At 43.8% G+C, this 7,142-nt stretch overlaps 1 pseudogene; it reads right to left on the bottom strand.

Annotated features, from left to right (window-relative positions):
- Nucleotides 1-4,720: 4,720 nt before the first annotated feature.
- Nucleotides 4,721-6,612, bottom strand: LOC147336431 (general transcription factor II-I repeat domain-containing protein 2 pseudogene; annotated as a pseudogene).
- Nucleotides 6,613-7,142: the final 530 nt, after the last annotated feature.

Here is a 7,142-nt window from a genome sequence, read left to right as displayed (position 1 = left end):
TCAGACTGTGAAACATCACAGAGGCTGCAGCTGCAGATCTTTTATTCACCTGGAAATTTACTTTAAATGTTAGATGGAAAATGTATTGCTCAGTTTCACCAAAGTAAGAACAATAATCCATAAACCTTCATAAAGACAAACATCTCCCAGAACATTGAGCTGCTGAAGTGTCACTGAAGGGAAAAACTATTTGTCCTCCTCCATCCAGCAACACCTGAAACACCTGAGTGGAAGCTCCTCCCTACACTGTGTTTGAAGCAAAGCACAAAGGAGACACCTGCTGGAGCAGCTGGAGTCCTACAGACACTCAGCCTCTTCACTACACAAACACCTCCTACAACATCCGCTCTTTCCACTCTGACTGCTGTGTTTGTGGAAACACTCCAACACACACCGCTTCACATACCAACATAGAAATGTGTGTGAAAAAGAGCTGAGTTGATATTAAACATGAGGATTTATTCAAAAATACAGAGTCAGGAACAACATCTAGACACACATTACCTCTCAGCAGCAGAAGAACAGCCATTAAAGTCTATAACAACATCCTTCGACATGTTGCTCTTTAAGGAAACACAGCTGGGTTCAGGTCCAGGAGATTCTGGCCTCTTATTGATCCTAAGAGAAAAACAATAAATGTAACAGCTTCATGAGACAGGAAGGAAAAACTGGAAATATTAAATTAAAGACATGATGAACAATCTCATAAAAATAATGTACTTACTCTTTGTCACATAACAGTCTTTTGTTAAAGTTTACAATAACACTCTTGCTTAGTCTTTGCTCTGTACTGCAGTACTTGCACTGGTTTCACTGGAGAAGTCTGCATGTGAATCTACAACTGATCTGACATTGTGGCACAAACACAGTAAACAAACACTACGAGCACCTTGTTTCATGTGCAGTGGCTTTCTTCTCATTCTGTTACTGAACACTGTATGAAAAGCCTCTCACTGCCAGCATCCTTCCAGCCCCACGACAACAAGACCAACTCACATCTTCACAACACCAAGAATTTTTCTCCTTTTCTTTGGAGAAACTGAGAAGCCAATAGGATTGTAGCTCAAACTGCCCACAGTCCTGCTTCATCACTGCTCACTCCTACCTGTGTTGGTGCTCAGTGGACAGTCACAGCCTGCTGCTAGCATGAATGCTAAACGTACTGCTGTGGATGATCAGCAGAACAAGATGTTGTCAGTTTGACTGTTTGCTGTATTTAAAGTGTTTTTCTCAGTTCGTCTGTATTCAAAGTGCATTCGGGGCTTTAGCTGACAGCTCTTTGTGCTAACAAACTAAACTCTCTTAGTTTAAGCCAACAGACTTTACCAAACACAAAGCCTGCTGCTGCCTCCATGGGTTAGCTTGTGTGACTGGTGTTTGCACCAATGAAATCTAAATCACACTAATGTGTCCTCCAAGGTGTTTGGTGGGAGCACCGAGTGAAACATCTGGTAAAATAACAAACAGGGCTGTGAGAGCAACTGAAGTGATAAAAATACTGTTTAAAGATAAAAAACACTTTGATGTTCTCTCGTCACCTAACAAAGTCCAAACCCTGTGAACTATTTTAGCTTTAATAATTGTGGATTCAGGTATCCTGAACCCATCTTTGGACATTTGTAATTAAATATTTTAAAACTCCATCAGAGACTCCTGATGTGGCTGTTTGGAGAAGGAAAAGAGGGACAAAGTGGAGCGTCGAGCTGAGGCTTCATTCACTGCAAACCTACAGTTATGTTTCCTTATTTCTGCTGTTTGCATGTTCACAGCTGAAATAAAGCTGCCTCTTTGACTTCATCCTGTTGTGTTTGGGTCCAATCCTGCCTGCCACACAGCGCTACAGGACAAAGTCTAATATTTTTATCTTTTTAATGAATCTTTGGTCATATTTATCCAGGAAAACACAAACATGTAAAGGAGTCATCACAGGTCTCTGACCTCGTTGGTCCAGGTTCAGCACTGAACTCTGGAGGGTAATCTTTGGACCCATCACTCCTTATAGACGGACAGCTGGATCCTGCAGACTGTGACCTCTGACCTCTGCAGACACAAACATGTTTTATTCAATGATCAATTCTCTGATAAAGTGATTGAAGCAGCTGTGATCACACAGACTGCAGATAATGCAGCTGTTTCCTGTCAGTAACAGTCCTCTTAGATTAGAGTTCAGCTTTTTACAGGAAAACAAATGTCCCTGAATGCAACAGTGAGACACAGTCTGCCTGTGTGGCTGTGATAGCTGCCGTTAGGAGCGCTCATGTGTTTGCAGTTAGACGAGGAGATGTTACCATCATGGACACGTTAACAAATCCTGCAGCATCACGTGGCACAAACACTTTGTGTTCCTGTCATCTGCAAGCAACAGGAAGTTCATTAATAAAGGCGGGATGGAGACGCGACTGTGATGGTTCTCCTTCATCCAGCTGTTACACACATCTGGGCTCACACGACGAGCCTTTGTCTAATACAGCAGCTGCTCTCTGAACACTTTTCTGAAGAGGAGCTGCACAAACCTTTGTTTGCTTTCTAGAGCAGCGTATCAAAGTCAAACTACCCACTGCTAGCAGCTGTTTCTATCATAGTTTAGGATCCAGATGTGTGAGGTCTAGATTTACACCTCTGATTAAAATACATAGTTAAAAACAGCCAATTGAGTCCAAATGTGTCTTAAACCAGATAAACTGACAGTTACAGCTGAGCCTGTGTGTCCTTGGAGACACTGCTCTCCTACAGAGATGCATTTTAGAAACCAGGAAACATCAAAATCATTTAAATCAGAGAGTTCTTGTAACTAACAGCTCACCTCTCTGCAGCAGGCACAGGCTGGGATTTAAAATCAATGTCTCGATGATTTGACCGGTCACTCTGTAAGGACACAGAGCTGGGTCGAGGTCCAGGTTTGAGTCTCTGATGGATCCTGAAAAAGTTATAAATCTTCAGTAAAATTCTCATCACATATCAGCTGATATTATTGGCGTTAGCTTACCTTTTCTCAGCTGACTGTCTTTGCTCAAATCTCTTAATGACATCTTTGACTGAGTTACTTTCACAGGACACAGAGCTGGGTGGAGGTCCAGGCTGGTTCCTGTGAATATGGAGCAGTGATGTGAGTGCTGAGCTGTGACATGGAGAAGAGTCATGGACAGTTAGAGATGGTCATCTCACCTCTGAGCTTTGGTCTGGCTCTCATGTTCCCCACACAGAGTGCTTTTAGGGGGAGGGACTCCCTCCTCTCTGTCCTCACACTGATCCATGCTGCTCAATTCACATCAGCTCACACACACTTTCTACCTTCACCTGCAGAGGAAACACAAATCATTCATGTGTACATCAACTGAGAGCTGCAGAGGTCGTGTCTGATGTGTTGGACTAACATCCATCTGAGACACAGCTTTCATCAGTTCACTACAAAAAGTGTCACAGAGCCCAGTTCAGCCTCCAAATCCTCCATTACTGTAGTCCTACAAAGCAGCAGGTCAAACATGGCTGCAGAGAGCAGCTTTATGTCAGTAACCATGTCCAGGACCGAGCTAACTGCTTACAGAGTTCATACTCTAACTGCTAGCTGCTCTGCTAGCTAAGCTAACTCAGTAACAGTGACTCTGACAGCAGTTACTGTGGAACAGCGGCCGAGCTCAGGACACATTCAGTGTGTTTAGACACAGGAGTGTTTATGTCAGCAAATCAGTGTGTGTGAAGAGTCTGAGGGAGTGTGTGAATGAGACTCAACACTGAAACCAACAGTCCAAGAAAAGCGTCTGGATTTCTTTAAGTTTAACTTAAAGAAATCCAGACGCTTTTCTTTTTGTCTCCATAATGTCTCCATAATGCTGCAATGTTATCTGCCCCAGAAACACTGTGCAGAAGCTTTGATGGTGACACAGAAAAGTCACAGTGGAGATACTTCTGTCCACCTTTGATTAGACTCATTATAAAAAGGAAAACAAAGTTTGAACACAGTCATGTTTCCAGTTCACTGACTTACATTTATTCCATGGACACTCACTCTAACCTGAACCACAGCTACAACCAGTGTTGGGGAGTAACGGAATACATGTACCGCCGTTACGTATTTAAAATACAAAATATGAGTAACTGTATTCCGTTACAGTTACCGTTTAAAAAGGTGGTATTCAGAATACAGTTACTTTGTTGAAATAAATGGATTACACTGCGGTACTTTCCTGTTTCATTTTGTCGCGGGTCAGGACTGTTTGGGTTTTGTTTGACAGCTACGTTCTGTTGTTCCAGGCGGCAGCGTTACGGTTGCCATGGTTACAGGGCTACGCTCTCTCTCTCTCTCTGCGACTGTGTGTTTCCGGGGTGAGAGAGCGCCTTTTCGTTGTTGTTGTTGTTGTGCTAAGCTAACAGGCAGAATGCTACAAGCATAGCTCTAAAGCAGGGGTGTCAAACTCAAATACACAGTGGGCCAAAATTCAAAACTGGAACAAAGTCGCGGGCCAACGTTAATATTTATTGAAAAAAATCTTCCTACAGATATAACAAGGAACCTTTTCTTACAGACTCAAATAAGTTTTGCTGAAAAACTGAATATGGAATAAGCAACGCTTAATACTGAACGATATAGAACTTATATAAACATATATAACTTAATATTGCACACATGCAAAATTGAAATTCCAATTAAATAACATATCACTGGAATGCATTTCTTAAATAAAAATTGTATTTGCAGCCTTCTAATTTAAATTTTAGCAGTAAACTTTTTCCCCAGGCTAATAATAAATGTAAAAATAAAATAACAATAATAAACCACTTAACTAATAAAAATATCATTAAACGTGAAACCATTCAAGCCCATGTCTGGGAGTAGCAAGACAAATTGCACAAAGAAAATGGTAATTATAGCTCAGTTTGCTACACACTGATCTACTCTGATGCGTCCAAGCCAGATACCTGGCATCTCTTCTTGGATGCTAGTTCCTCAATGTCTGGGCTCAGGCTCTGAGCTGAGGAAATCCTCAGGATCGAGTGAAGGTGTTCATCGGTCAGACGTCTCCTCTGAGATGTTTTGGCCATCTTCATTGAGGAGAATAGTTGCTCACATAGGTAAGTGCTGCCGAACATGGAGAGCATCTGAGCAGCGTGGGTGCGGAGCCCAGGCATTTTGAAATGTGGAAATTGTGAAGCGCCCACAGCATCATACTTTGATTTCAGCGTGTCACTACACTGGAGTTCAATCAGCTCCATTTGGAGGTTTGTTGGTGCTTTTGCCACGTAAACTGCAAAAGGATTACTGAGCAGTTCAAATCGACATTTCTGGGCGTCAAAGTCGGCAAACCGCCGGGTAAACTCAGTACTGAGTACACAGAGTTTTTCAGCAAACTGTACGCATGGGAACACAGCAGTAGAGATTTGCATGTTCATCGTTTGGCAGCAGGGAAAATGGCCCAGGTTTCCTTGTAGCATCTGATTCTGCCACAGGCACAATTTCGTTTTAAAAGCCCTCACTGCAGCGTACATATCTGTGATGATACGCCCCCGTCCCTGAAGCTGCAGGTTCAGTGCAATGAGATGGCTCGTGATATCACACATAAAGGCCAGCTCACACAGAAACTCTTGCTCCCTGAGCTCAGCTGTGTCTTGCCCTTTGCTTTCCAGAAACTGAAATATTTCCTCGCGTAGCTCGAAACATCTGTTCAGTACTTTCCCTCGGCTTAACCACCTCACCTCCGTGTGATACGGCACGTCTCCGTATTCCGAACCACACTCCTCAAGAAAAGATTTGAATTGGCGGTGATTCAGACCTTTGGCTCTTATAAAGTTAACTACTCGTGTTACTGCGGTCATAACATGTTCCATCTTTAGGGCTTTACCACAAAGTGATTCTTGATGTATGATGCAGTGATAAACAGTCAGCTCACCTGCACAGTTCTCCGCTCGCATCTTCTCCCGTACCCTGCCCACCAGTCCGCTCCTTTGACCACACATCGCTGGTGCACCATCTGTCGTTAACCCCACAAGTTTTTCCCATGGCAACTTCATTTCAGTTAGACATTTGGAAACCTCTTCAAATATTTCCTTCCCTGTGGTTGTTCCATGCATTGATTTTAATCCTAAAAGTTCTTCCGTAACACAGAGAGTTGAGTCCACACCACGGATGAAGACTGAAAGCTGGGCAGTATCAGAGGCGTCGCTGCTCTCATCCACAGCGAGGGAGAATGCAACGAAACTGTTTCCCTTCTCCATCAGCTGGTTATTTAGATTGTTGGCAAGTTCACGTGTGCGATCAGCTACTGTGTTTCTGCTCAGGCTAACATTTGCCGGGCTGATTTTGCGATCTCTGCTGCCACAACAAAACTAGCCTTTACAGCAGCCTCACTTTGTGATATGGCTTTTTTTGAACATAGTCTGTTGTGAAACAAAACTTCTTTTCATCTCTTCTGCTTTCCGGCGCCTTTGAGTCATGTCCAGGTCCTTGTACTTCTCTTGGTGTTTCGTTTCATAGTGTCGTCTAATGTTGTACTCCTTGGTTAAAGCCACATGAGCTCCACATACAAGACAAACAGGTCTGTCTTTTACATAAGTAAACAGATATTCTGTCTCCCACCTGTCCAGGAAGCTCCTGTTTTCGTTCTTTCTTTTCGCCATTTTGGGAGAGGTAGCGCGGCAGTATTCGCGCGGTTGCTATGACTACAGTCAACAGAGGAGAGGGCGTTAATGGGTCCTCTCCTGACTGACGCGCCAAAACGCCAACAGAGCATTCTGGGAGTTGTAGTATTAGCAGTACATGCGCTGCTTAAGACCGGCGGGCCAGCTCTAATAGTAATTTGGTATGGCCTCGCGGGCCAAATGTAATTAGGCTGTGGGCCAAATTTGGCCCGCGGGCCAGAGTTTGACACCTATGCTCTAAAGAATGTAGCATCATGGGCAGTGTAGTCCGTGCTGCAGGGAGAATGGACTGCCATACACGTTATGGGTCTGTGAGCGCGAGGAGGGAAAAAAGGGGAGTGGAAAGGTACAGCTGTCATCGAGGAAAAACGGGAGCTGGAAGCATGTAACTTTTACTGCCGTTTTGACGAGCCATCAGGCAGCCTTCACACCTCCAACGGCCCCAACAATAGAGGCACTTTGGACACTAATTGCCCCACCTCTCCCCCCTCCATAGAGACATCACCACC

Source organism: Aulonocara sp. 'chitande type north' Nkhata Bay, linkage group LG3, assembly GCF_057382095.1.
Source record: "Aulonocara sp. 'chitande type north' Nkhata Bay isolate Kocher_YH1m ecotype deep benthic linkage group LG3, A_spYH_male_GT1.1, whole genome shotgun sequence".
NCBI lineage: Eukaryota > Metazoa > Chordata > Actinopteri > Cichliformes > Cichlidae > Aulonocara > Aulonocara sp. 'chitande type north' Nkhata Bay.
Note: the sequence above shows the minus strand (reverse complement) of the source record. Positions and strands in the feature narration are given on the sequence as shown.